Source organism: Cygnus olor, chromosome 11 (assembly GCF_009769625.2).
Source record: "Cygnus olor isolate bCygOlo1 chromosome 11, bCygOlo1.pri.v2, whole genome shotgun sequence".
Classification (NCBI taxonomy): Eukaryota; Metazoa; Chordata; class Aves; order Anseriformes; family Anatidae; genus Cygnus; species Cygnus olor.
Window position 1 is genome coordinate 8,975,094 of NC_049179.1, and position 25,934 is coordinate 9,001,027.

A 25,934-nucleotide genomic window follows, 5' to 3' on the forward strand; every position below is an offset into this window, starting at 1 on the left:
ACAGGTCCTTATATTTAATTTTCCATGTTACCAAAAGAAAAAACAATCCAATGCTGAATGAACTCAAAATATTTTGCATTTGTTTACCCCACGGCTGTGCTGGAGTATCCACTCCACCCCAAGGGGAAGGACGCGGCCTTTGGGGCTTCCCTTAGAGCATCCTCGCCTCCTGCTGCCTCCCCGCTGGGGTCAGCCTCGCTCAGGCTGCAGGCTGCTGAAAATTCAAGCCCTGCTTTCCCGTCCTGCCACTCTGCCTCCCTTCCTTGCCTTGGATGGGCTCCAAGAAGCATCGACGGTGTCCCCCTGCCCGTGCCAACGACAGCGTGGGGAATGGGAGCCAAACCTTCCCTGCAGTTACAGCCCTTGGGGCGGGGGGGGGGGAACACGAAGGCACGGCCTTCAAGATGCTTGTGCAACAGTCATGACATGCTGCATCCTCCCAGATCCATATGGGGGAAAACTAACACTTTGGCAAATTTATGAAGATGTGTGAAAGTGATTATATTCCTGAAAATATCTCAAGTGGAACGGCCTACCTGGCATATTTTGTTAGTCATGAAACACGATCCGTACACCGACTGTATTTTGTGGCTTCCCATCTGTTTAAATACTTTAAATACTGATTTTTTTTTAATTTTATTTTTTTTTAAAGAGCACGACGACAGCAGCGGCACACTGCTGACTCAGGCTCGCGGGGGGCGCAGAGGGGGCCGCGTTCGCCATCAGCAGCGTGATGCAAAAGGCGCCTCGCCCAGCCCTAGACGTGCCGAGGAGCCCAAAACCAGGAGAAAAGAGCATTAAAGCAAGCAGACCATCCCTCACGGCTTTGGCCAGCTTGTGGCACTGGTTTCCAACCATGCCATCTCGCTGTGCTGGAGGGGCTGGCGGTGCATCCCTCCCCTTCCACCAGGCGGGGATTTTACCCCGTAGGAAGCGTGCCCCCCGGCACGGCGCCCGGGCGAGCGCATGGACCTGCTCCCTGCCCGAGCATCCCTCGGCCCGCTGCCTCCCTTCCCTGCTCTTTATTTAATAGCTTCTATTTTAAACCTCGGGCTCGAGCGGCTCTCGCTGCGGCGGCAGGAGGGGATGGCACGGGGACGCAGCGAGCTGGGAGCCAAGGACACCCGGCCAGCAGCCCCCAGCTCCGGCGACATGCCACAACAGGGAAGCTCGAGGTCACGTTTTCCTGCTTTCACCAAAACGCCCCGAAAAGGCGGCTACTCCTTTTCTCACCCAGTAGCTAAGGCAACCTGGCTTGACAGGCAGAAAAGCAGCAGGTTTCAGGAAAAGCATCCACGTTTAAAGCAACTCTGCTCTCCGTGCCGGGAGGAGAGGGGACTTGGGGCGCTGCCGTCAGCACCCACAAGCCATCCCGTGCCTCCCGGGATGGAGCACGTCCCCCCTTCAAAACACACCCTCTTTAAGGGAGAAAAAGGCATTTTTCTCGCCTTTCACCATGGTAATAGCTGAAAAGCAAAATACCCTTTTATGGCACGGTCACCTCGCAAAACCACCGTGCCATTGAAATGAGACTTCAGGTCTAAACACGATGATTTTCCACCCCAACTCCAACAGAGCATTTAGCCACAAAGGGAGAATTTGGAGTTATTTAAGCAGTTACCTCCTGGTTACAGGAGGCAACGGCAATTACACAGGACAAGGCGGCAGCGCGTAGTACCTGCAGCGTAACTACATTGTAATTACTCTTCCCCTGATTATGGACATTGATCAAAGGAGATCAGAGCATCCTGGACAAATCCCCTCCTCCCCAGCGAATGTCAGCTGCCACATGGAAAACGCAGCCACAGATCTATGGAAAATAGAGCAAAGACCAGCAGAATGTGATGAAGGCTTCCCCCAACGGCAGCGCGAAGCTGAATATTGGGTGATTTATGGCAGATTCCCTCAAAGCGAAAATCTCTCCTGCCACATTGGTGGGGTTTTTTGTTTGGTTTGTTTGTTTTTACAGCTCATTTGGCTTTTTGTTTGTTGAACAGCTTTGTGCTGCTTTCTGTCCTCTTGCAGGATGGTGCCTTGTCATTTGTGTTCCCTTACAGCTTTTTTTTTTTCCTCCCTAGGAGAAAACCACCTCTGCTCGTGTTCTCCATAAGCCTAATTCTGCGTCCCCACTGGTGTGTGACAGCGCCGGAGTTATTGCCACCTTCCAGAGGGATAAATCACGGCGGAGACAGGGGCTGTTGTTCAAGGTCCAGCACCTGGAGGAGGAGTCTCCCGTTCCCCATGGAGCTGGTCCCCGGGAGGACTAATCCCACTGGAAATAATCCAGAGCAAAGAGGTTTTACAGTGTCTTTTCAAAGGCTCTTTCTTACTGACAACTGATGAGTTCATATCCCCCAATATCCATTATAGGGTTTATTTTATTTCTTGTTAAAAAATAAAAGGGCAGAGCCAGAGAAGAGTAAAAACCAGCAACAGAGGCTGAAGACTGACGGCAGCTGCCTGGCAGACAGTGAGTGAAAATGCTCTGACAAGATGAAATGTTTTTTCTTTCATTGAAATCACTCCCTTTCGGAATGACTAATACACAGCTATCGCACCATGGATATTTCCAGAGTGATGAGATGTTTTTAAAATATCTCACTGTGCCTCAAAATATCTCACTCTGGCTCAATAGATCATCCAAAACACCACCCACGGAAATCATAAATAAATAGATACTATAGCGCCACAAAAGAGGAGACTGTCCAGGGCCAGGGTGGCATCCTTCACCGGCAAGCAAACGAGGCCACTGAACTCCTCACCTTGGCACACGGCTGCCGCAGCGAGGCTTGCCGGAAGGGCCAGAGGCACCAAGTCACCGCGAGCTGAGCTCGATGCCTTCTCCTCTCGCCAGTGCTTTTACAAGTCTTTGTCCTGTACGTGTGTCCTTGGAGATGCACGCAGCCCCTTGCCTACGCAGCAGCTTCAAACCCCAAGTGGTAGAGCCCAGGCTCAGGCACCCAGTCCCAGAAGTGCTCCTGAAAATGCAGCGACGCCAAGAAGGGAGGAATGCGCACAGGGAACTTGGTAAGGAAGGATTAGGGGAAACCACACCCAGGTCCACCGAAAAATAACCAAAACCGCTGCAAATCTGTCCCACAGCTGCGTGGAGGCACTGCCGCTGGAAAAGGAGCTGGAAGCCTTAGGGGAAAAACAGCCCCCTGTGGCTGTTATCGCTTTCCGCTGTGCCCTTTGCTGGGACAGTCCCTTCGGGCAACCAATTTTTACACATCTCAATGCACTCACGCCAGACTTGGACAAAAAAAAAAAAGCAGCCAAAGGCAACACAAGGCAGCTGACTTACATTTTGTGCTTCACAAGCTCGCTGACAACCTAGTGTCCCCCCAGCCATGTGCTGCCCCGAGGCACGGCGCAGTCAGGGCACCTCAAAATCGCCAGCCAGCTGCAGCACCGCTCACTCCGTACAAGCTGCATCTGCTTTTTGTCTTCCCCAGCAATCAGGCAACACGTTTTGTTCTGCTGATTGAAGAAAAAGGGAGCCAGCTTTTTGGAGGAGCAGAAAACGGGCTCCTTTGCTTTTCTCAGCAAGATAAAATTGTTTAGGTCACCTGGACCATGTCATTCGCAAATTGTTTCCTATTTTGAGAGGTTTGCCAAAGCGTGTTTATAAACTTTTGGAGATGAAGTGGCTTTTCAGAACAGCAAAATCAAAATGCATCACTTGGAAACCCCAGACAGACTTCTTCTTTTCCCTTTTTTTTTTTTTTTTCCCCAAAGGGCTGGACCTAATCCCCAGCACGGCAGGAACTGGAGCTTTTCACGGGTTGGAGAAGGGTAACACCTTGCCTGTAGCAATTCCACCCTGCTGCTGACAGAATTCAGGCTCCTGCAGCAACTGATTAGCAAAAACCCAGAGCTCTGCCAGCCAAGAAGGTGCTTGTCCCTTCCCTTCGCTCCCCCAGGAACAGGCAGCACCAGGGAGCTGCAGAGCTGCTGCAAAGGGTGGGGAGAGAAAGCCAAGGCCCCGCATCCCCAATGAAGACAGCTCCAACATCTGTCCTCAGCCAGAAATGTATTCACCCGCACAGACACACTCATCAGATGAGGCTCTAAAATATTTACTGCCCAAATATCAATCCTCATAAAGCGAGGCAGCCATTTGGGCTCAGGGAGGGGGAAGGGGATGGGGCAGGTTGTCAATAATGTCATAAACACGGGCAATTTTATGTATCTCTGGAAATGGCCAAGGAACACGCAGCTTGACAGATGTGCGAACGGGTAATGCAGGCTCCCTAGTTATGAGCATGAGGATGTCAAGAGGAATAGATGAGCAGTAATTCAAAGTATATTGGGCTTAGAGAAGTACAGGGGCATCGCAATGAATACGTGATGGGCACCGCGGCAGAGAGAGGGCTGGGGAAGAGCGAGGCACGTCGATTTGGGAACGCACCCTCCAAGGACAACCCTTAAAATGTCAACCCTTCAAATGTCACAGAGGACCCAGGCAGAGCCACGATGCCACAGGGTGTCACTGCGGTCAGGGCCACGTCAGCCTGCCTGCTGGTTCTTGGGGCCGGAGCGACCTCCGGGCTGATTTCCCATGGGAGCCGCTCCGATGGTTCCCTGCCAGCCTCTCCCCTAGAGCAGACGAGCACGGGAACACAGCTCCTCAAGGCTCCCGGCCACCCTGCACCGTCAGCACTGGACCAGGGAAGCCCTGGACCCTTTAGAGAGGGCTGTCAGGAGATTTCCCCCATACCCAGCCACGCTCTGTTTGCTTTGCAGGGAGGCGTTGCTGAGCCCGTCAAGTTTCACAGCGGCGTTTTGTGAGGGTACCCGGAGCAGCCTGGGAGGCGAACAGCCAGAGCTGCCTGCCCTCTAAATCCAGAGCGCTGTTTCGTGCGGGTGTAAGAGACCTCCTGCACTAGAGGAAGCATCCACAAGGGGATCCCAAAGGGCACAGGTTGCTTTTGGAGAACTTTCCTTGGCACTCAGCCCCTGCAGCAGAAGCTGCACCCTAGGGGGCTGCCGGCTGCTCCCTGGGGCTGGGCCGACCTCCAGGCTGACCTCCTATCCGTGCAGGCTTTGCTTTCCTGGGGAAACTGGAGGGCAGAGATCCTCGCCTCCTCATGCTGAAAATCCTTCCTGAGAAGGTATAGATGAGGTCTGCCTGCCCCCCAAACCCACCCCAGATGCACAAGCCAAAAAGGGGGACTTTGCTGCTCCGCCCTCCATCACGCCACCTTGCCTTTCCCACACCCAGAAACACGAAGGTTTGCTCAAACGCGTGCCTTTTCCTTCACGTTCAGAGAAGACTCAAAAAAAAACCAACCCACCTCAGCAAGAAATCAAGGCAAGTTCAACTAACTTCTTCGCATCCATCCCCAAATTAAAAACACCCACCCCCAGAGCCACAGCGAGGGAGAGGGACACCGCCCCCGAGGCGCGGGCGGCAGCAGTCACCGCGATGACTCGCGGCCGGCATTTCCCCTGCCCACCGCGGCGTTTCTCAGAGCAGCACCAGAGACTTTTCGAGGCAGCACCAGAGATTTTTAAAAGCAGCACCCAGAGACACGCCGCACCCCCAGCCGCACGCTGCCGCCTCCCGCACGCAGCGCAGGGCTGGCAGGTTTCCAGCCCGGAGCCAAAAGGGAGCAAAATAAATAAAAATAAAGCTGTGCTGGGGCACGCGGCTCCTCGCCGGGCTCGCTCTCCCAGGGGAGAGCTGCAGCACGTTGCAAAGGGGAGCCTCAGCTTGTCCACGCTGGCCTCACCCAGACCTCAACGCCACGCTTTTTTTTTTTTGCTGAGCTTCGCCTCCTTCGGCGTCCCTGCCGGTGAAATTCCCACTGCCCACCTCCCGCGGTGCTCTGCAGCGGGATGCAGTCATCGGCACCGGCGCCAAGCACACCCTTCCTCCCCAAGCCCCCCGCCGCTCCCCGGGAGACGTTCATCATTTTCACTCCCCCCCGTGCCTTCTGCGGGGGGAATTACTCACGGCGGCGAGCAGGCACCCGCGCACCAGCCACCAAGGTGATTTTCCTGGTGGAAAAATCCATGAATCACTGTACAAGTAAGTCTGGCTTCAACTGAGACACAGCGCGCCGTTGTTTATTAAAAATCAGCAATCTTTCCTGGCTGATTCTGGGACATGACTTATCCTAGCCACTCACTCACAAGTTATTGCAACACCCGGCTGCAAGCTTCCCCTGCTCGTGCTCCGGGAGCTTTTCCCGCCTCTCACGGAGAACCGCAGGGTTTTGTTAGGTCAGATGAGAGCACTGAACAAACGCAAACGCAGAGGAAATGTTTTCTGTAAGTCTCAGAGCTCATCCTTCCACCCCAGTCCCGGAGATGTGTCACTCTGAATAATCCTGAAGCCAGGGAGACCGGGGTGCCACGGCCACCGCGAAGGTCAGGCAGCAGGGAGGGAAGGGACAGGGTCTGCACAGCCGCAGCCACCCCGACACAATGAGACAAGCAGGCGGGAACAGACTGATAATGAGAGCTTCTTTCCAAAAAAATAAAAAAAAAACCTGGCTTGCTCTAATTTGACTTTTTCTCCGGGAGGTGCTCTCCTGCGCACAAGAGCTCTGCAACGACGCGGTATAATGGCACCAAACTTCAATGCGCACAGTCACAATAGCAGCAGCAGGAGATAACTGCACCTGTAACTCATCTCGGGGACACCTTCCCCACTAATGAGGCTGTTCGAGTCAAAGTCGGCGCAAGTTGAGAGGGCCGGTCTTGGTGCCAGCCCGCTGACCAGCCATGGCCCCAACCTCACTGCTTCGCAGCTTACGGGAGCTTGCCTTCCGCTGCTAGCCCTGCACCCGCCTTGCATTTATTCCTCCTTAGAAAAACCTCCCTGGGTAAGCTCTTATTTCCTCTGCTTCCGTTTGCTGATGGTTTGAGGGCATCTCCCGGCAGAGCTGCACCTGCCCTCCCACCCCAGGCCCCGCAGAGGATTTCTGCATCGCTGCCCACGTGCTCGCGGGGCCCAGGAGCGCGTGGCTGGCACCGCCGGCGGGGACAGGGACGAGCCTCGCTGACAGCCGCCGTGCTGGTGGCTGGGACTGCTACCTCTGCCTTCAGCTGCTGCAATTTGTGCGCTCACCCAGAAGGAAAGGCAGAGTGCCTCCTGCCCCTCGCTGAGCTGCTGTGAAACCTGCTCCCGCCCCGGAGTTAAGCAGCACTCGCCTCCAGCAAGGAGCTGCTCTCCCTGAATTCAAGCAGCTTGCCCGAGCGGTGGCTGCGGGAAGGCTCGGGGAAGTAGAGCAGGAGAAGAGGAAAGGGGGGGACTCCAAAACCCACGGCAGGGCACGACACAGCGGTACATGATGCATAGCAAAGGCAGTCGGCATTGCTCGGGTCACCAGCGTGACCTTCGGAGGCCGGGACAAGCTGTAAGGACAGGAGGAAAACTCCAGCGGCTGCTCTGTGAGCTGCTGAGGACCGGGAACCCAGGCATCACGCAGAGAAGCTGGTGCCTCAGCATGTGCCAGCCCACGGCGGAGCTCGCCAAATGGGTCAGGCTTCAGCCCCTTGCTCAAGAACACAGCTCAAAAGCTTCAGATTGCCCTCCCCAAGCCCCCAGGGGGTGGATGTTTGGAAGGGCTGCACCCACAGCTGCTGTGAAGGGACCCCAAAAACCCCGAAAGCAGCCAAAGGAGGACCCCAGAGGACGGGCAGGCAGTGCCCCTTGGCTGCAGGCACAGCTGGCAGGATCCCCGCAGGGTATGCATCTTGAAAGCTCAGAGTAAATACTCAAAGGTGGAGGGAAAAAAAAAAAACCACTGTTCCTCCCTGAAAGCAAGTTCTCAGACTTTGCTCTGGGATTTGAGGCTGAGGCAGACAGAAATATGACAAAGGAGACACAGGTTTCAGCAAATCATAGGCACATCAGAAGCAATAGCTTTCAGCTGCCTGCTTAGCTGTGAGATAAATTCCTCCCGGCCACGTGCTTGGCAACCTCGGGGACAGCAGCTCTGCTCTCCCTGCATGCAGGGGGGGTTGTGGCGAGCCCAGGCTGCCCCCTCACCTCGCACCCACCCGTGCTGGGGGAGTGCTCCATATGCAAAGAGAGCCAGGGCATCACCCAGACCCATTTCCAAACAGCTACAGCCGGCCCCATCCATGGGATGCGTCTCCCCTCCTCGCCCTGTCCCGTGAGCATGCAGACATCAGGGTTTGGGGCAGCACACAGGTCCCGTGGTGCTCAGGGATGCTCCCAAACCTGCATCCTACCTCCACACAGCAAGGGCCAGAGGAACAAACAAAGTCCCAGCTTTCCTGAGACCTCAGAGGGGTGATGGCTGGGGAGGATGGGTGGCGACAGCCTCCTCATGGTGCCCAGCAGCCCAGCACTGGGACGTGGCTCAGAGGCGTTGGCCGGAGGAGCTGCTGAGCACGGGCTGTTCTGTATGGCTGGGCTGTCCTCAGGATGCTTTTATTTCCAGAGAGAGCTCATTAGCTCTGCTTGTGCAGGAGTTTGGTTTTTTTCCCCATGTTACCAAGAGCTGAAAAACTCCACTGAATAACATCTCTGAGCACAGCTGGAACAAAGACAGGGCACAGGGGGAGAGCGGCAACAAAACCAGAGATAATCAAAGCTGCTGCTGCAGCCTCACATCGCCAACGGGAGGCCCAGATTCCCCAGGCGAAGCTTACTCAGGCCCCAGCAGCTTTCCCCTTGCCGGGTCTGTGCCGGGGCTCTTTCGGAGCCAGCTGCAGGGCAGGGCTTGGGGTCAGAGGGAACCAGACTGGACCAGACAGATTGCCAGGAGCACAGCCAGGGGAAAGGCTGGAGGAAAGCCAGGAGCTAAACGGGCTCGTGCACGCGCTAGGCAAGGAGGCCGGCAGTGCTGCGGGAAGGGTTTAGCACAGGCACATCCTACCAGGGATGTTCCCGCAGCGGTGCCCTGCAGGAACCAGCCCACAGCCACGCCACCTCCTCACCGAGTCCCCGTGCTCCTCTCCCATCCCTGCACAGTCCCAGCGTGCTGCAGCCAAGAAATCATGTAGGAACAGCGGGAGATAAGGCAGCTCCCCAGATATGATCTAAAGCTCCGTTATCTCTTTAACCCTCACGCGATTCATTTATCCCTCCCAGATCTATTCCTCCCTCTCTGGATCCCCCTGCTTTTCCCCTTCTCTCACCCCACAGATGCTCTCGGAGCAGAGGAGGCGGTGGGAGCCCGATTCAACGGGCTGCCACTCGCCACAGCTAATGGGATGGACTCCGATTGACTAGCCCCAGCGATTCCAAGTTAATAAAATGTTAAATGCAGCCCTATAAATCACCTGCCCAGGAAGTGACCTGGACACGAGGCCTAACGAGTTAGCAGAGGGTTTTATTTAAAAGCCATTCGTCTAAGAAGTGCAACACAGAGAGTCAAATAACTCTTAGTAAAGCAGAAGCACTGAAGCTACAGGGAGGATTAGAGAGGGCGAGATATTTATGGCCGAGGATGTCAGCGCTAACCAGCCCCTGCTTCCCCGTGGCTGCCTGTAGATGGGCCGGGCTGAAGCTCACCAGGTTTGCAGATTTCAGAGTAGGTTTGAGGAGAAAAGTTGTATTAGACTCGCCTGCAAAGCCTAGCTATGAAAACCCAGAGGGAAATCAGGTTTTGGGTGGGCTGAGCTGGGACAAGGCAGGTCCCAGCTCTAGCTCACTGGAGCTGCTGTGACCATCACTAGCGATCTCCTGCCTTGTACCCTTTGCCACCTCACAAAATGCTCAGGACATCCACATCCTTCTGCTAGTCCCAGCTCGTCTGCGCAGGAGATTAAACAGATGGAGAAGTAGCAATGCTCACGCATTAACACACACATCTGACACCTCTGTTTGCAAGGAGAAGCTTGAAAACAAAGAGGTCTAAAAGCCTCAAAACCCACAACACCAGAAACCAAGTTTTCAGTTTCTAAACCCAATATCTACTCCTCAACTGAGAACAATTTCATGGCCAGCCCCACGTATCCCCCGTAAACCTAGCACAATTTTATTTGAGAAACCTTTAAAACAATCTTATTGCAAAGGGCAGATATGAGAGAAGACAATATGAAGTTTGAGGTAGCAAGAGGACACAGAAACCCCTTCCCAAACACCATCTCGGGGAAGCTGAGACAATCAGAAGGCACCAGTCCCACCCAAGCCCAGTTCCTTCCTGGACAAGGCAGAAGACACAACCAGCCAAAAACCAACCAGGCTCTCACCCACATTAGCACACCCGTTTGCTCTTCACGGACAGAACAGCCACAGTCCTTACCTCAGAAGGGATGCAGGAGGCTGCAGCAGGGAGCCTAACAGCACCGAGAGGCTGCACACAGGGCGTTGCTCCAGGGGCTCTGCAGGTGCTGGGGACAGCTCATGGCTCCTGGGTGCAGGGGGCTGCAGATGAGAAGGCACAGGAGATGTCAGCATGGGAAAGCAAGACCTCAAGCCCTCATCCAGCTTGTGACCACCCTGAGTTTAACAATAAAGCTAGGATGGCAAAGAACTTACTTAAATATCAACTTCTTTCCTTATTACTCTTATTCCCATTGCCATCAGGGAAACCAAGAGATCAGGTGGGACCCTTCCTGGTCCCATGCACCTCTAGACACCAAGTTACAGACACCTACACATGTTCACAAGCCCTCGAGGGGCTCCTGACAGCTGTAGGGTGATATTTGGGAGCCTAAACACAGCAGCTCTCAGAAGGAATTACTGCACTTTCACCATCTGCAACAGAGAGGAGGCACAGTAGAGGTGGAGGTGACATTTATTTTCAGGATATCAGAGTATCGTGCATTCAAGTACCAGTGAAACAAGTTACAGTTTTTTTCCTGCAACATGGCAATTTAAATACAGTACGGAGGGGTCTAAAGGGAACTGGGGCACTGTCACAGTCCCTCAGGCTGTCCTGTGCTATGGGTGATGTGATTGTGGCCCAAAAGCATCAGTTCTGTGAGCGCCAGAAGAAAAACGTGGGCTAGTGTTGCAAAATCGTTGAGGGCATTCTAATTTCCAGTGACCTGGCTGTTTACAAAAATGGCATTGATTGTCAGCATGCACAGGTTGAACAGGGTTTGAACCTAATTGCCCTCAGGGGCCAGACATTCTACTCTTACTCTGCCTACAGGGGGTGCAGGCATTTTCTAATTGCTGAATTTGTAGAGCCATTGATTTAGCTTCACCCCTTTGCTTTCTTAGCTGTGCTACAAAAACGTTGAGCAGCTGATAATTCCTTCATGCTTTTTCCTTCCCAGCCAATCATTGTACTTTGAATATTTTCATAAATTTTAGAACCCAAGCCCTGAACAAAAACTGAAACAAGTGCAAATCTTGCTTGCTTCACAGGGTTATCTATTTCTGCACGTCTTACACAGAGTTCTCAGTCTATCCATGTAGCTGGCTGGATTTTCATCCTTGAACTGTTTGCATGCATAAACTTTAGCCCAATCTGTTTTTCTAGGACATACTTGGAAAATAGCATTCAAAATAGAAACCCTGTGTGATCTAATATCAGTGTTTGGAATTGGCTGTACTGACCGCTTGGCTGTGTCATATTATGTTTTTATTAAATGTCATTATTAAAGTTTCTCCTGGTACTACAGCTCTAAGAAGCTGCTCCATATTAGCTGAGGTTAGGTTATAACTTTCTTATTATCCAAAGCTCCATAAATTCCTCATTTTCCCCAGTAGTTTGGGAGGTAAAAAAAAAATGGTTGCACTCCAGGGAAAATGGACTGAGACAAGGTTGCCATCAGATCCAGCTTCCCTCAGTGGACAATTTAGTGTAGTTTTTACTGTTTTCTTCTCATTTTTCTTAACATTTTCTTTTGTTGCTGAGTGCTAGGGACCTCAAATTCCTTCCTAGTGGAATTGAGAGGTTCAGACTCAGGGCTAGTGGTGGAGTCAACTTCCTCCCTCTGTTCATAGTGGTTATCTGGAAGATACAGTGCTAAACGAGAAAAATAACCTAGGTCATCTGCAACTTCCAGCTCTATCAAATAGTAGTAGCACAAGAGTATAAGAGAGATACAAATGCTGGGGTGGTTTAGGTTCTTGATCAGTTAACTTCTCTTAAAATTTTTAATTTGTATTTAACTTTTCCTGGGATTCTTTTAGGCTCTGAGGTTGTGACTCAGTGCACTGTTTAGATGCACTGTAACAACTAAAAAAGGCATCCCACTGAGTCTGGGGTACTTTGGTTTTGTTTTCTTCTTGCAATCAAAAACCAAAAGCACTTTAAGGAAAACTGTTTAGGAGGATCATCCTGGGTATAGCAACAGCATTTTTCTTACAAACTTTAGGGGGAGGCATTTTTGTACATAAATTGGGGCGAGTTCCCCATAGAGAACCACGCTCGCTTTGGACTGCATGATGCCCATCTGGAGTCAGTTTCATTTACACACACAATCCAGGATTAAGTTCCATGGAGTGCCAGCCTGCTTATAAATCTCCCTGAGAATATTTTTGTCAGCCCATGATTTTAGAAGTACCTTTTAATTGCTTGCGAGACTCACTCACACACCAAGACAGCGAGCTGGTATTCAAATCAAGGCCTACACTTCAGGCCCATTAAGATGGCGGCCCGCCCAGGGGCGTCAGCCTGCCAAGATGGCAGCTTGCCCAAGGGTGGTAGGCCCACATTTCACTCACACTGAGGTGGAGGCCCCGCCAAGGGTGTCAGGCGCACATTTCAGTCACACCAGGATTACTTATACAGCGCTACAACACGGGGATGGAGACAACACACAGCAGAGGCCCACTGAAGTCAGACATCTCTGCCTGATCCGGCCATTCCAGCAGAGGTTAAGCTTCTTCAGTGATGGCGCTCAAGCAGCTCCTACAGAAACTGGAGGCCTGAAGGATGAAGAGGACCCTCCCATTCAACCATGAGGCCAGGAGTGGACCCCATGGCTTTCCAGGCTCCTTCTGGAGCCTGGGTGCACCTGGATCCAGCCCTAGTCTCAGGCTGGGTTACCGCTTTGTGACTGAGAGCTCACGCACGTTCACACACACCGCTGACCAGACGGTCACCAACAGTTGCAGACAAAACAAACTCCCCAAACAAATCAAGACCTTACCCTTACCCAAAGAAATGAGATTTTCCAACTGAATTTATCAATTACAATTAAACTTACTTTAGCCAAGTTTAAGGTTCTGGGCTGACCTGTATTTAAAGTCCAAATAGTAGTGTTCAAGCACAGTGAGGAGCCTACAGACAATCCTCACTGAAGCCCCAGTGGGAAATGTTTTAATTTATTTTTAAAGAAGGTGCCTTACCTTTTCAGTTTGGCACCTGAGGTTCAGAGGAGATAGCCTGCAGTTCCTCCAAGCTATGGCACAAAACGAACCATCTGAGTCATGGCATCAAAACTGCTGGAGATTATCGTGACTGAGTGCATAATAATGCAAGCACAATTTAGGACAGGTCAGACAGAAGCTTATTAACCACAATCATAGTGAGAGGCAGTATTCCCCACCCACCCAGGAACTGCAGAGACCCAAATCTCCTCTCTTTGAACAGTATCCAAGGGGTAAGGAAAATAAACCCAATGTTAGAGCCAGGTATGCACACCAGGGAAGAATGGGCTCCAGACAACTGCTTACATGTTAACAAAGCCAAGTAACCATTCACGGGAGGGAATGTTCCTTTTGTTAGGATAAACTTCTTAGCTAGACCTCTCAGATCTGAAATAGCAATAATTTTACTTGCCACCACAAGGAGGAACAGAAAGCTACATAAAGCATGCCAGCAGCATCCATCCCACTAGGGAGGAGGTCACAAATAGCAGGGGGAGGAAGCAAGGACCCAGTAAGTGCCAGGGCACAACCCCACGCCCTTTGTGGTGCACACAGAGTGCTTGAGGGACAGGTCCCCAGCTCCGCCGCCCCACAGGGTGTCCCATAAGGCCAGGGAGCCCTCCTCCTAAGCCAAAGTGTCCCACAAACACCTTGAAAAATGACTTGTCCTTTGCCTGCTGATTGAGGAGCTTGATTTCAACACTGAACGAGAAGCAAGACCCTTTCCTGATGGAGAAGGAGGCATCTTCACCCCTCTCCTGCCCAGCTTCAGCTTCACCTTCACACACAGCACTATCACCTCCAGCCTGGGTTTGATTTAATACATTTGTTTCACTGTGAGGTCCCCGTAGCAGAGCTCACATCATTTTTTGCATCTCAGTTTTGATCAGCCAGCGTTTAACAAATTAATAATAAAGAGCCTGAAAAATAGTCTTCTGTCCCTCAGAAAGTGGCTGTGCCTCCCAATCACTCCAAAGGGCACTGCTTTAGACCTCGCTGAGCAAATGGTATTTAGCTGCAGCCACCTTTTAATGGGAATGATGTGCTCCTACAAGGAAAGCAGTCAAGTGTATCACATCTGAAGATATCCACATGCTGCATAGCAAGAGGGCAGGAAGGAGAGAGGATGTAAGGAAATACTGTTAGTATTTTGCAGCAGCCATTCCCGGTCCTGTCCCCAGGCCTGACATCCTACCCAAAGTTGCCCGTTACATTCAGCATTGAGGTCACGAGAAACGTTTGCAAGGTTCACTGTGGAGGCGGGCAAATATTTGCCAAGGATACTTCCAAATCTCTAGGCCCGCCACGTGCTTTCTGCAAATTTATTTGCTGATCACGGTCCTTGCACAAATTTGCAAATGAAGAGCAAAGACAGAGCACTGTGTCAAAGATAACTCCGCTGACTTGAATTAGGGTACAGTAATTAACACCCTGAGCACTGGCAGTCTCACTCCCAGCTACCAGAGCTGGTTATAGCCTTCTCATCTCATCTCAGCTCCTTACCTCCAGCTCGAGCTTGGCCAAGCACCCTGCTAATTTGCTGTGCTAATTAATCACAGTTTCCATTGTTTATTCTTTTGTTCTTCTACAAGCAGCCGCCATGGCTGGGCACATGCCCACAGTGGTAAGCTGGCATCACCTTCAAGGACCAGCACAGCTCCACTGTGAAGCCAGTAGATGCCAAGAGCTCTGCCATCACTCCAAAACACAGGCAGCCACCTCCCCCTGCTAATCCCCCCGCATGCCAAAACCCACCGCTGAGCCAGCATCACTCAGCTGTGCTGGGGACAGAGCTGACAAGCCATTACCTCTCTGCTTGCTCCCTTTTGTCAGGAATTGCTTTAAACAGGTATTTTTGCAAAAAAGACACCAAGAGGAGAGAAAAGAAATGTTAGTCCGAGTGAGCCTGTGTTGTTAAATATCAAGAAATCCAAGCCTGGAGTCCAACAGAGGCCAAGGTTTCTGGGCTTTGACACAGCTGACAAGCTGCAGCACAATGAGGAAATGCACGTACAGAAATAGCCAGCCAGGATAAAGGATTTACTGGCTCTTTCATAGAAAAGAAAAGAATAAGCTTAAACACTCCATTTAGGAGCTGTAAAAAAAAAAAAAAAAAAAAAAAAAGAAAAGATCTGCAGGAGGAATATTTCAGCAGCAGGATTAGCAGGAGGTGAAGAAAAAACAAATCCTGCCTGTCCTGAGCACACAAAAGGACACTGACCTTCTGCTCCAGCTTGCCCCCATCCCACCGTGTCCCCAAAGGTCCCAACACAGCTCCTTGTCACACCAGCTTCTGCAGGATCAGGTCTGGAGCATTCTTCCTGGACTGATCTTCCTTGCTCAAAACCCTTTTCAGGGCTTGTTGCTGCTGTGGCACCCACTGAAAACCCCAGCTAAGGGGGTCGCGCTGCTCAGAGTGGTGCCACCTCGGCCAGGGCACGAGCCCTTTCCCACCCCAGTCCACGGTCTGAAGCAGAAAGGAAAAGTTTTGACTTCCCTGAAAGTTTTTCCTCTGCCTTAAGATGAAAGAGACAGTCTAGAGGAAGAAACAGGAACCATATTTTTCTGATGAAAGCATTTCAGCTGTATTATTTTTGACTAGCACCAGTCAGAACAGAGCCACACAAAAGGTCTTACCCTTCTCATGGCATGAGACCAAGTCTCTCAGCTGGAGGCCAGAAGAGCAGCAGAACCACCCACCCGCAGTCCTGCTGGGAAGCAAGTTAAAAAATCACAGCCATCATTTCTGGGCTGAAACAGAGCAAGATTCACAAACCCAGCCTGAAAGCGCTTGTGGTAGAGCAGCTCACATTGTACTTCTGGCTCTCCCTGGGTAGACAGGACAATCATTTAATCCCCTTCCCTTGAGGAGCAGGAATTTCACCAAGCCTGATGGACACTGTCAAGCCTGGCCTTAACATCTCCAGCAACGGTGACCCTGCAGCCTTCCTCAGCAGCTTGCACGCTGCCTAATTACCCCCATAGTCAGGCATTGAAGTTTTATATTGTAAGCAGCAGCTAATTTCTCAGCAGCAACAAATACTTGGGAACGCTTTCTCCCTGGCATACTCTCTCTATTGTTCATCTCTTTCACATAAAGCGTTCCTAATGAAGAGGGAAGGAAGGATCTTGGCTTCTTTCAAAACAATCTGAAATATTATATTAAAAACATGCACTGAGTGTTGACACATTTAGCGCGTTGCTTTATAAAGCAAATTGCCCGAGCTCATTGCGAGCTTGACACTATTAAGATGGCACAGAGCTGCACAACTGGAGGGATGGGGCTGCAAGAAGTCCTGCTTCTGAGAAGTGCAGAGCACCCCAAATTTGGGGGCAGCTAAAGCCACCAGCATCACCCAGTCCCTCCAGGACTGAGCCCCCAAAGGGAGCAGCTGAGGGGTGTTCGAGCACCGCTCAACATGCCAAGGTGAGGATTGCAGCAGGCTTCAGACACGTGAAGCCTCCCTGCCCAAAAGCCCAGCTCCTCAGCTGGAGATCTCCAAACACTCAAGGCTGAGAGGACACGGTATGCACTGTGCTAGCCTCTCCTAGCGATAGGTACCCACGCTGCAGGAGAAAACCCCGGAGTCTCCACCTCCACACCAAGCCCCATTGCTTAAAAAATGGGCAGAAAGCCTAGGTTCTGTAGGTTTTGAGCTGGGAGACATTTGGCTTTCTCTTTTCCTTACTTGCAAGGAGAGGTAAGGAGACAACCCACCCTTGGTTTATGCAGAAGCTGTGAACACACCAACAGAGAGCCAGAATTAATCAAAAGCTACCATTTCTGCCCAAGCTTCAAGCAAAAGCCCTTCAACAGCCCAGCCTCAGGAGCTCAGAGCCCCCCAGACCTCAGTCCTTCATGCCGCTAGGCACAGTGGCTGCAAACAGGCTGAAACATGCGTACGTCTCCGCACACAGCCGAGCCCTGGTGCTCGAGGCAGGGTTTCCCCTACACATTTTTATAGTGGAAACAGAAAAAGGAGTGGGGCAGCAGGGACTGCAGATCCTGGGGCTGGACTGGGTGCCTGTGCTCACAGCACAGCAAGCCCCAGGGTACCAAGTGATGCCTCAGGGTACTGGAAATAGGAAAAAGGAAGGAAAGGGGAGATTTGGGGTTTCTTCCCAGCTCAAGCAGCTGGTTAGTGGAAGCCAGCACATGGCTGATTTCTCTCCATGCCTGACATATGCAGAGTCCCTGCAGAGCACCTGTCCTCTCCCTGGGCATCTTTGAAGTACTCCAGGCTCTGCCGCAACAGGATTTTCCAAACATTGAAACGATGCTCAGGAAATAAACAGAGATAGGAAAAACTTTAATTACAAGGCTGATAAACATCCAAGAGCAGCCAAGGGACCAGACTAAGGTAGGAAGCTGTACCTGAACAGCCCCTCGCCAAAGGCACACGAAGGGTACAGCTCTCCACAGACACAAGATCCATGCCAGCTGTGCCTTTGTGTTGCAGGACGGGGGCAGGAGCAACAAGTAGGTTTTCCAGACAGCACCCTGGCTCTCCTCTGGGGTCCAGAGACCTTTAGGTGCCTCCTGAGATTCTGCTGCCCTCGGCCTGAACACCTCTGGGGTGGCCAGCAGGGCTCTGTCTCCAGGGCAAGCACACAGGAAAGGGAGCCCCCAAGGTTTCTATTAACGCTTGGTATGGGTTTCTTTACCAAGTTCCCACCTGAACAACCTGCAGTGCCATTCATTACCTGCTCAGGGAAGTCACCATTTGTGCTGGAGAGGCAGAGCCCCCCTCGCAGGCGCTCCTCCACGTGGCTGTGCCAAAGCCCCCAGCTTGCAGCCCCACAGCAGGCGTCAGCCTTTTGAGGCTCACGCTGGAGAAATCCTGCACCAATCGCCACCACCCCACCATGGTTTTGGTCCCGGTGCTCACAAGGATGATCATCCCTGGGGGGACCCCATCTTCCCCTCCAAGCAGATAAAGAGCCAAGGGGCCTCGGCACAGGGCAGGGAGGCTGCAGCACGCACAGACCAAGTTTAGGTGCATTTACCTCCAACTTGACTCCATTTGCAAGATCTGGTCCTTGCACAAGGTCCTGCTTCCCCAGGACTGGCTAGGGCAGTCAGAGCATCGCACAACCAAAGGTCTCAGGAGGCGACAAAAGCCACCGCAGCCACCCAGGCAGAGCAAGAGACATCACAACAGACGAGAGGGATCTGGGGCTCCTCCTCATTGATATTCCTGTTCAGCTGCTGTTCCTTCGCCATGGCTGAGGAAGGCAAGGCAAGACAAGGCCTACAGAGAACGCCTACAGATTATTTCTCTCAGATTCCAATTTACTCTCCATCATTAATGCTTTTTGAAAGCCCAACACGTCCTGCAAGCAGAGAGAGCATGTTAAGCACTCCGGCAGTGGAGTCGCTAGAACGAGAGCGGCACGTGCCTGGCACACATGCCCAGCCAGCCCAGGAGATGGGACCATGGTCACAGATGTCACGATGCCATCAGCACAGCCAGAAAGCATCACCCTCACTCAGCAGAAGCTGAGATAGAGGCCAGTCCTCCCCCCGGAGGCTGGAAGAATGAGGGCATCACCCGGGAGCGCAGAGGACGAGAGGCACCGCAAGGCTCCGAGCGTCGCTCAGCTGCAGAGGGGAGAAGGCAGGGCTGGGGGAGAGCGACTGCAAAGGCTTGCGTGAGGGATGAGATGAGCTGGAGGCTTCCCTAATGTACAGAAAATTGCTTTTGCCAACTATCTGCAGTTTTAAAGCAATTACGGTTGGGGGAAAGCCGAGAGCACGTCTGAATGCTGTACACACGGCATGTGCATTTTAAAATGCAAGAACCAAGTAAAAAAAAAAAAATGTGAAAAATCCTTTAAAGAAAATTATTTTATGCATTAGGTCCTGAGAGGATGAGGTATTTGTAATTGAGAGGGCAGAACGCGGAGGCAGCTGGCATCCCAGCCATGGTGAGAGCCCAGAGGAGGTGGGACTCGCAGGCTGCTCCGGGAGCACGAAGTCCCACCAGAGCCTCACTTCCCAGCCACGCAGCAGGCTGAGGGCTGTCCCCCCTGAGGGCATGGGGGTGCTGAGCTGCAGGCACGGGGAAGTGGCCCAGGAGAACTTTTCCCCAGCTGGAGCAAGCAGGAACCACCTGGAGATGCACCGACACCTTTGCTTGGCTGCAGCTGAGCTCCTTCAAGCTCTAGGAAACACTTCTCATCTTCACCCTGCAGCCTTTCACCTTTCCCCACCCCCTAATCTGCTGGGATTAGAGAAGATCCTAGGCCATTAACACATCCCCTCTAATTACCAAGGGGCTCAGCCACGTGGAGCTGCTGCATCTGACACCCAGCAGGCACCCCGCTTGCCTCGGGGACAGGTTTGGGAGGCAAGGAAGTGGCATCAGGCGGTGACAGAGCCCCTCTTCAAGGCACCGCTGCCCTGCCATTGTTACCGAGCCTCGCCGAGCGGAATTGAGACATGAAGTAGATTTGTGCCCAAGATAATGGCATTTATTAGACAAGCTATTGAGGAGAAAACAAAAGCTAACAGTGGAGAGCCTCTAAGAGCAACGCTTTAAGAAAATCCATCAAGAATACAAAGAGGAGCAGTGTTAATAGTCGGTGCTTCCCGTCGCTGATTAGAAACCTTGAGCAGTCCCTCAACAGCTCCGGGAGAGGGACGGCTGGTGTCATAGGGCAGGAGGTGACAAACACACAAGCGGTGGTGACAGCACCAGCCTGCTGCGATTCACCAGGGCTGCATGAGGACAGGGCACACAGGGCTCGCCATGTCCTTGTCCCCAGCTCGGTGGGGTGCACAGGGTCCTCTGGAGACCCATTCCTGCCTATTTTTTCAGTATAAATATACTTTTCATTGGGAAAGGGCTTCCCTAGGGCCTCTCCATCCAGGCTGGTTCGCTGCCAGCCAGGCCAAGGCTCCGGTGATGCCTGGAGCATCCCCACCAGCACAGATCCAGGCCGTGTTGTCCCACACCCTACTGCCAGCTGCAGGGCAGCTTCCCTGAGATCAGAGCACGTCCGGGACTTGCTCACACCGTGACACAGCCAGCCCTTCTCCAAAGGCTGAATCCTAGCAGAAAACCTTGGGAAAACACAGACTGCGGCCACTATGCAACTCTTGGTCCATCCCTGGTGTTTCTTTTATGTTTCCAAACAACACAAGAAACCACCGAGTCCCTGGGGACAAAGGCAGCCCCTGGGAAAGCCGCTTTCATGCCACAACCTCTCCATCCCAAGCCTCCTCTCCTCCTCCCAGGCTGAGGCCAAAGCGCTAGGTCGGGGCAGAGCCAGCAGCAGGGAGATGGGAGCACAAGGGCATCCCTGCCGCCCCGCAGCTCGGCGGAAATATATTGCTTGTGACACGTTGTCAGAGTGAGATGCACCTCATTAATCAGAGCCGAGGCAAACAAGAGGGCTCCTTAGCGCATTGGGGGGGGTGAAAAAGCAGGGAGGCTCTGCTGGGCTCACCACCACCTCCCCTTCACACCAGGGGAAGCGAGGCACGATGCGTAGCACCTGCTGGCTGGCAATGCTCTTCTTTCTCCCCCAAAAACAAGACCTGAATGACTCGAAATGCTGCCCCTTGGCAGCTGTGGTGGTTGTGCAGAAGCAATGCAGCAGGCTGCTGCCAGCTCTCGCTACCGCAGGGGTGCCCAGGGCTTTGTTTCCAGCAGGAACCAGCCTGACCCACATGGCACACAACCAGGGGCTTCTCCCTGTCACCAAAATGCCCAGTTGCCCCGTTTCCACAAACAGCAGCAGCTCAGAGCAGCCAGCACCGCCACAAAGCCAGGCTGGAGGCACACAAAGCTCCAGGAGCCCCACCTGGCACAGGGAGCTTTACAACAAGAGGTTTCATTGCATCCCTCCCCAGGCACTTCATTGCCCAGCTCAAAATAGAGCAGCATTCTCTGCTAAGAAAAAAAATAAAATCTATTTTTAAAAGCTTTGCTTTTTCAACTGATGTGGTTTTCCTTTGTGGGCTAAGCTGAGCTGAACACACAATGCTTTGTTTTCCAAGATTTATCAGTGCACAGGGCTCAGCCACGCTCCTCCAGCACCGCAGCAGAGCCCCAGCGTGCAGCACAAACCCGCTGGCCCTACCCATGGAGCCAGGGGTGCCCAGGTCAGAAAGCAGCTTTCCCCTCCCAGGCAGCACCTCCAGCTACCAGCAGGGGAACCCAGAAGCACACAGCTCTCCCCAGGCTGAGCCAGCACCAGGCAGGGCAGGCTGCAGCACCCAGAGGTGCCACCATCCTGGCGCTCCCCATCCCAGGGCTGGGGACAGGTCCTAGGGGGCCTGCAAGGAGCAGAGGACACTCACTGCACTGCAGGAAAGCCACCCACGCACCTCCACACCCTGTCCAAGCAGCTCCCAGATCCTCCCCAGGCCCTTACAGCACCTGTGGGCACTGACACAGGTGTCCCCCATCCCCTGGCCAGCCCCAGCTGCGTGCCCTCCCTGCCAAACCGGGGCTCTCACTGCGAGCCCTGTGTCCCCCGAGCAGGGATGCTGCACGTGGGGCACCCCGAGCTCAGCCTCTCCCTCAGCAGGCTGTGTTTTCCCTGAATTAAACAATAAACAAGGAGCCGCTTCAGATTTTCCTTACACTGCAGTTCCTTATTAATCCCCACAGTAAACACAAAGGAAAAAAAAATAAAAATAACCTAAGAGGGATGCTTTCTGTTTATGGGTACGGATGATGCTGAAAGCTTCAACCCAAAGGGACAGGGGGCTGCAGCCTACCCGCTGTCCCCCTGGCAAGGGGCACCCAGCCCCCTGCACCTGCACCCAGCCCACCCTCACCTCCCCACGGGTCTTGAGGCTGTGGTTTGGGGGTCTCACAGCATAGAAAAACGCAATTATTCACCTGGAAAAGGGCCGGGCTGCTGGAAGAGGCACCCAGCTCCTGGTGGCTCACATTGTACAGCACCGTGTTAGTGAGAAGGGGTGGCATGGAGCTGGAACCCTCTCCTGACACCTTCTTTCCCCCTGCCCTCTTCTCACCAGAGCTGCCTCCTGCCCACTGCGCCCAGCTAATTAATTACAGAGCGCAATCCAATCAGCCTGGCCATCCTATTTCAGTGAAAGGTATTTAAGGGATAATGCCATCAATCTCCAGATGGACTGGCCTAGCCCCAGCCTCCGGCAGTGCTGGGGGTCCTCCAGGAGCTGCCACTGCCACTACTTGGCCCCAGCTGCAAACACCTCAGGGTGCTCAGAAGCCTGCCGGGTTTCTGAGCCCCACGGAAATTTGGGGGACCGGAGCACGCGGCAGCATGGCTTGGCACGAGCGCAGGTGGTGGCGCTGCTGCCTGCCCGGGCTCTTGGCGTGGCAGAAGGACAGATTTGGAGGACAGATGCCAGCCCGTGTCCCCCTGTACCCCACGTATGGTCGGCCACGGTGGAGGCTGCCGGGGGGCACCGCGGTGCCGCCGTGCCGGAGCAGCCCCACAGCCGGAGCCTGAGCGTCCTCGGTGCGGGTGCCTTGCTCCGTGCCAGCTGAGCTCGCAGCCTTCTCACGTTCGGTGATGAGAGCGGCTGATTCCCTGATTTACTGATCCTACACTTGGTTAATTTTGCCTGCCCGCGGTGAGGATAAGCTGCTGGATTTGCAGACATTTTGAGGATTGCGGGTTTAATTTTTTTTTCCCCTCATTGTGCATGCATGCATCAAAAGCTCTTATGCCTTGATCCGGAGCCCGAAGCCAGCGCAGCAGATATACATCAGGGCTAAATATGCGCCTGTCACAGGTGGCATCAAAAGCTTGTTGCTGGCAAAATGAGTGCGGATTCTGCTCTCGCTCGGCCCAGCCTGTCCCACGGCAGCTTGACTTGCAAGAGGAGCGAGGAAGAGTCTCTGCCCCTCGATCACGCCTCCAGGCTGCCTTTGTTGGAGACTCAGGCACACAAGCAGCTCGGGGAGGGACACAAACCTCCTCCCAGAGCTGTGCATGGCCAGGCCACCCTGGGCCAGCTGCCCAAGCATCCCACACCAGCCCCAGCACCACCGCGAGCGGCACCACCAGCAGCCGTGCACCCAAACAGCACCCCACAGGTTTTCCCTTGCTGGTGCCACCACCCGCTCTGTCCCCAGGGTCACTAGCCGAGCAGCAAGTGCAAGGTGCCTGCTCAAACCAAGCAGATGCTCTTCACCTTCTAGACCCTAAAACAAAGAGTGTAACCACAGTAATGGCCAAACACCATGGTTTCATCCAGACGATCAGCGGTGCCAGCTCCCCGTGTCCACACCGACCCCAAGGAGCCAGCAGGGGGGCACCGCTTCTTCAAAACCCGCACCCCGTGCCAGCCCCGGGAAGGCTGTGACGAGGACGGAGAAGAGCCCAGCACCTCCGGCCGGGCGATAAGATAAACCATTATGTCCTTCCTCCTCCTGCTGGCGTGTCCCCGAGCAGCACTTCGCAGGGGCCGGCCCCGCAGCGGCATCCTTTTGTGGCGCTGATACGGGTCCTGCAGCGGGGGCCTAGAGGAGCCTCTGCTCCCCGATCTGAGCCGGGATCCAGGGCCCCCGAGTGGGGCGCAGGCAGGCAGGGGGAAAGCAGACGCTCCGTGCATCCCAGCCCTGCAGCCACGGGGAGAGGGAAGAGGCTTTTCCCCATGGAGCTGCAAGACCGCAGTCCTTCAAAAGCTTATCTCATAAGCTCCCACGAAGCCTTTCAGAGATTTTGGCAGGAGGAGGAAAGAGGAGCTGTTTGCTAACCCCTGAGGTCGCCCCACCTCGCATCCCCAGGAGACCGCCGCGCAGAGCCCTGCTTCTGGAGGCAATTCACTGGCTCTCAGCTCCCCGGGTGCCCCATAGGACGCGTCGTCTCCTGACAACCAGGGCAAGGGCTCCCTCGGGAGCTGCCTGCTTCAGCAAGAAAGGATCAGCAGAAACGGCACAGCATCAGCTCCTCGGAGGACAACACCGACGGGAGGTTGTGCTAGCAGCCCAGAGCACCTGCTCTGCGCCCCAGCCCCAAAAGCACCGCAGGAACGCACCAGAGCAAGCCGTCAGCCTTCAGCATCCATCTTCCGTTCCCGGAGCCGTAGCAGGGGGATCACTGCCGGAGCCAGCACCGTCCCATTTTCTCCACCCTGACCTGAACCCTTCTGAGGAGCCACCAATTAAACCGCCGACCTGTTCTCAGCTCAGCCTCCTGTGCGCGAAAGCCTCCTGTTATTTCGCACCTGCCAAGAGCTGCGTCCCAGCAGATTTATCTTGAACTGACACTTGAGGGTAATTAAACCCCTCTCCCTCCTCCCTTGGCAGCGCAGCGGATAAAAGGAGCACCCCGGGGGCCTGCGGTCCCTGCTGGGGTGGGTGGGATGTGCTGCTGGGGTGGGATGCCCGTGTACAAGTCGAGCACCACGGGAGGAGGGGCAGGAGGGCAGCTCTGCCTTTCACCCCATAGGTGACAGCAGCTGGGCGAGATGTAAGGCAGCGTGCCCCACCTGGGGCTGCAAACCCAAATGGGATCGGATCAAAATCGCTGCTCCTCAGGGGCATCCCCACCCAGATGGTGGTCCCGAGAGGTCGGGGTGTGACAGCCCGGGCCCCCTCCCAAGCTGTCCGTGCCAGGGACCCCGCAGAGCCGGTGGCTTTTAGGGGATGAAGCGGGAGGGCCGCGGGCAGCCGGAGCCCTGCCGGAGGTTCCCGGCTGCATCCGACCTCAAAGCCCAGCTTCGATCGCGGCGGGCTTGAGGCGGGCGCTGCGGGCAGCACTGGGGGGGGGGGGGGGGCGATGCTGGGGGGCGATGCCGCGGCGACCCCCACCCCTTGGGGGGGGCCCGACTGCAGCTGCTGGGAGACGCCCCCGTGCCGCGCCAGGCGGTGCCCCCCACCCTTTTCTTCCCCCCCCCCAGCCCTCCCCGTTACCTCGGAGGTGCGGCCGGGCTGGGCGCGCTGCAGCTGGGCTGGGCTCCGCGAGGTTCGGCGCATCCTCCGCCGCTCCTGCCGCCTGCCTCCCGGCCCGCTTCGCCGGGCCCCCCGGTCCCCCGGGGGGGCGAGCTCATGCCCCGGGGCTGCGGCTGCTGCCGGCCCCGAGCACCGCGGCTCCGGCTCCGCCGTTCCCGGCAGCTCCCCCCCGGCTCCGTCCTCTCGCAGCCGCCGCCGCCGCCGCCGCCGCGCCCCCCCCCGGCCGCCCCCGCCTCCTGCCTCCCTCCCGTGGCCGGCCCCGGTGACAAATCGCGGCGCTGGCCTCCCGCTCCGGAGGGTTCCGGAGGGAGAAAGGCCCCCCCCGTGCCGGGATGCTGGGCGCGGATGCGGCTGAGCACCCCTCGGCACTGATGCTGAAGGAGCAGCGGCACAGTCGGCACTGATGCTCCAGGAGCAGCGGCACGTTTAGCCTTTGCGGGCAGTGGTGTGGGAAAGCGTGGGGGCTCAGCTGTGTCCCCCCAGTGGTCCAGCCAGCTGGAGATGCCCCCGAGCCCGGTGGGATGGACAAAAGGTGCAGGGTGCGGGGTATGGGCAGCCCTGCTGCAAGCAGGACACAAAGGGCCCCTTCCTCTGACAAGGAAAGGCCCAGGGGTGCGAGATGCACAGAAAATGGTTCCGGATCCCCGCAGAGAGGAGCTGAATGTGGCTGGGGCCGGGGTTACCTGCTGCTCCTGCCCCGCACCTCCCCGAGCAGCACAGCCTGCTCCCAGCCCCTCCTGCCCCCTGAACATCCCCAAGCACCGGTCTGCGAGAGC

The 25,934-nt window shown here is 54.5% G+C and overlaps 1 protein-coding gene across 1 annotated transcript in view; it reads right to left on the bottom strand.

Annotated features, from left to right (window-relative positions):
• LINGO1 (leucine rich repeat and Ig domain containing 1) overlaps nt 1–25,297 on the bottom strand; it is a 126,365-nt gene extending 101,068 nt beyond the window's left edge. The window contains exons 1-2 of the mRNA XM_040570642.1: nt 25,120–25,297; nt 10,230–10,351 (exon numbers count right to left, since the gene is read on the bottom strand). The gene's annotated coding sequence lies outside the window, so the exon portion shown is untranslated. The remainder of the gene's footprint in view (nt 1–10,229; nt 10,352–25,119) is intronic.
• Nucleotides 25,298–25,934: the final 637 nt, after the last annotated feature.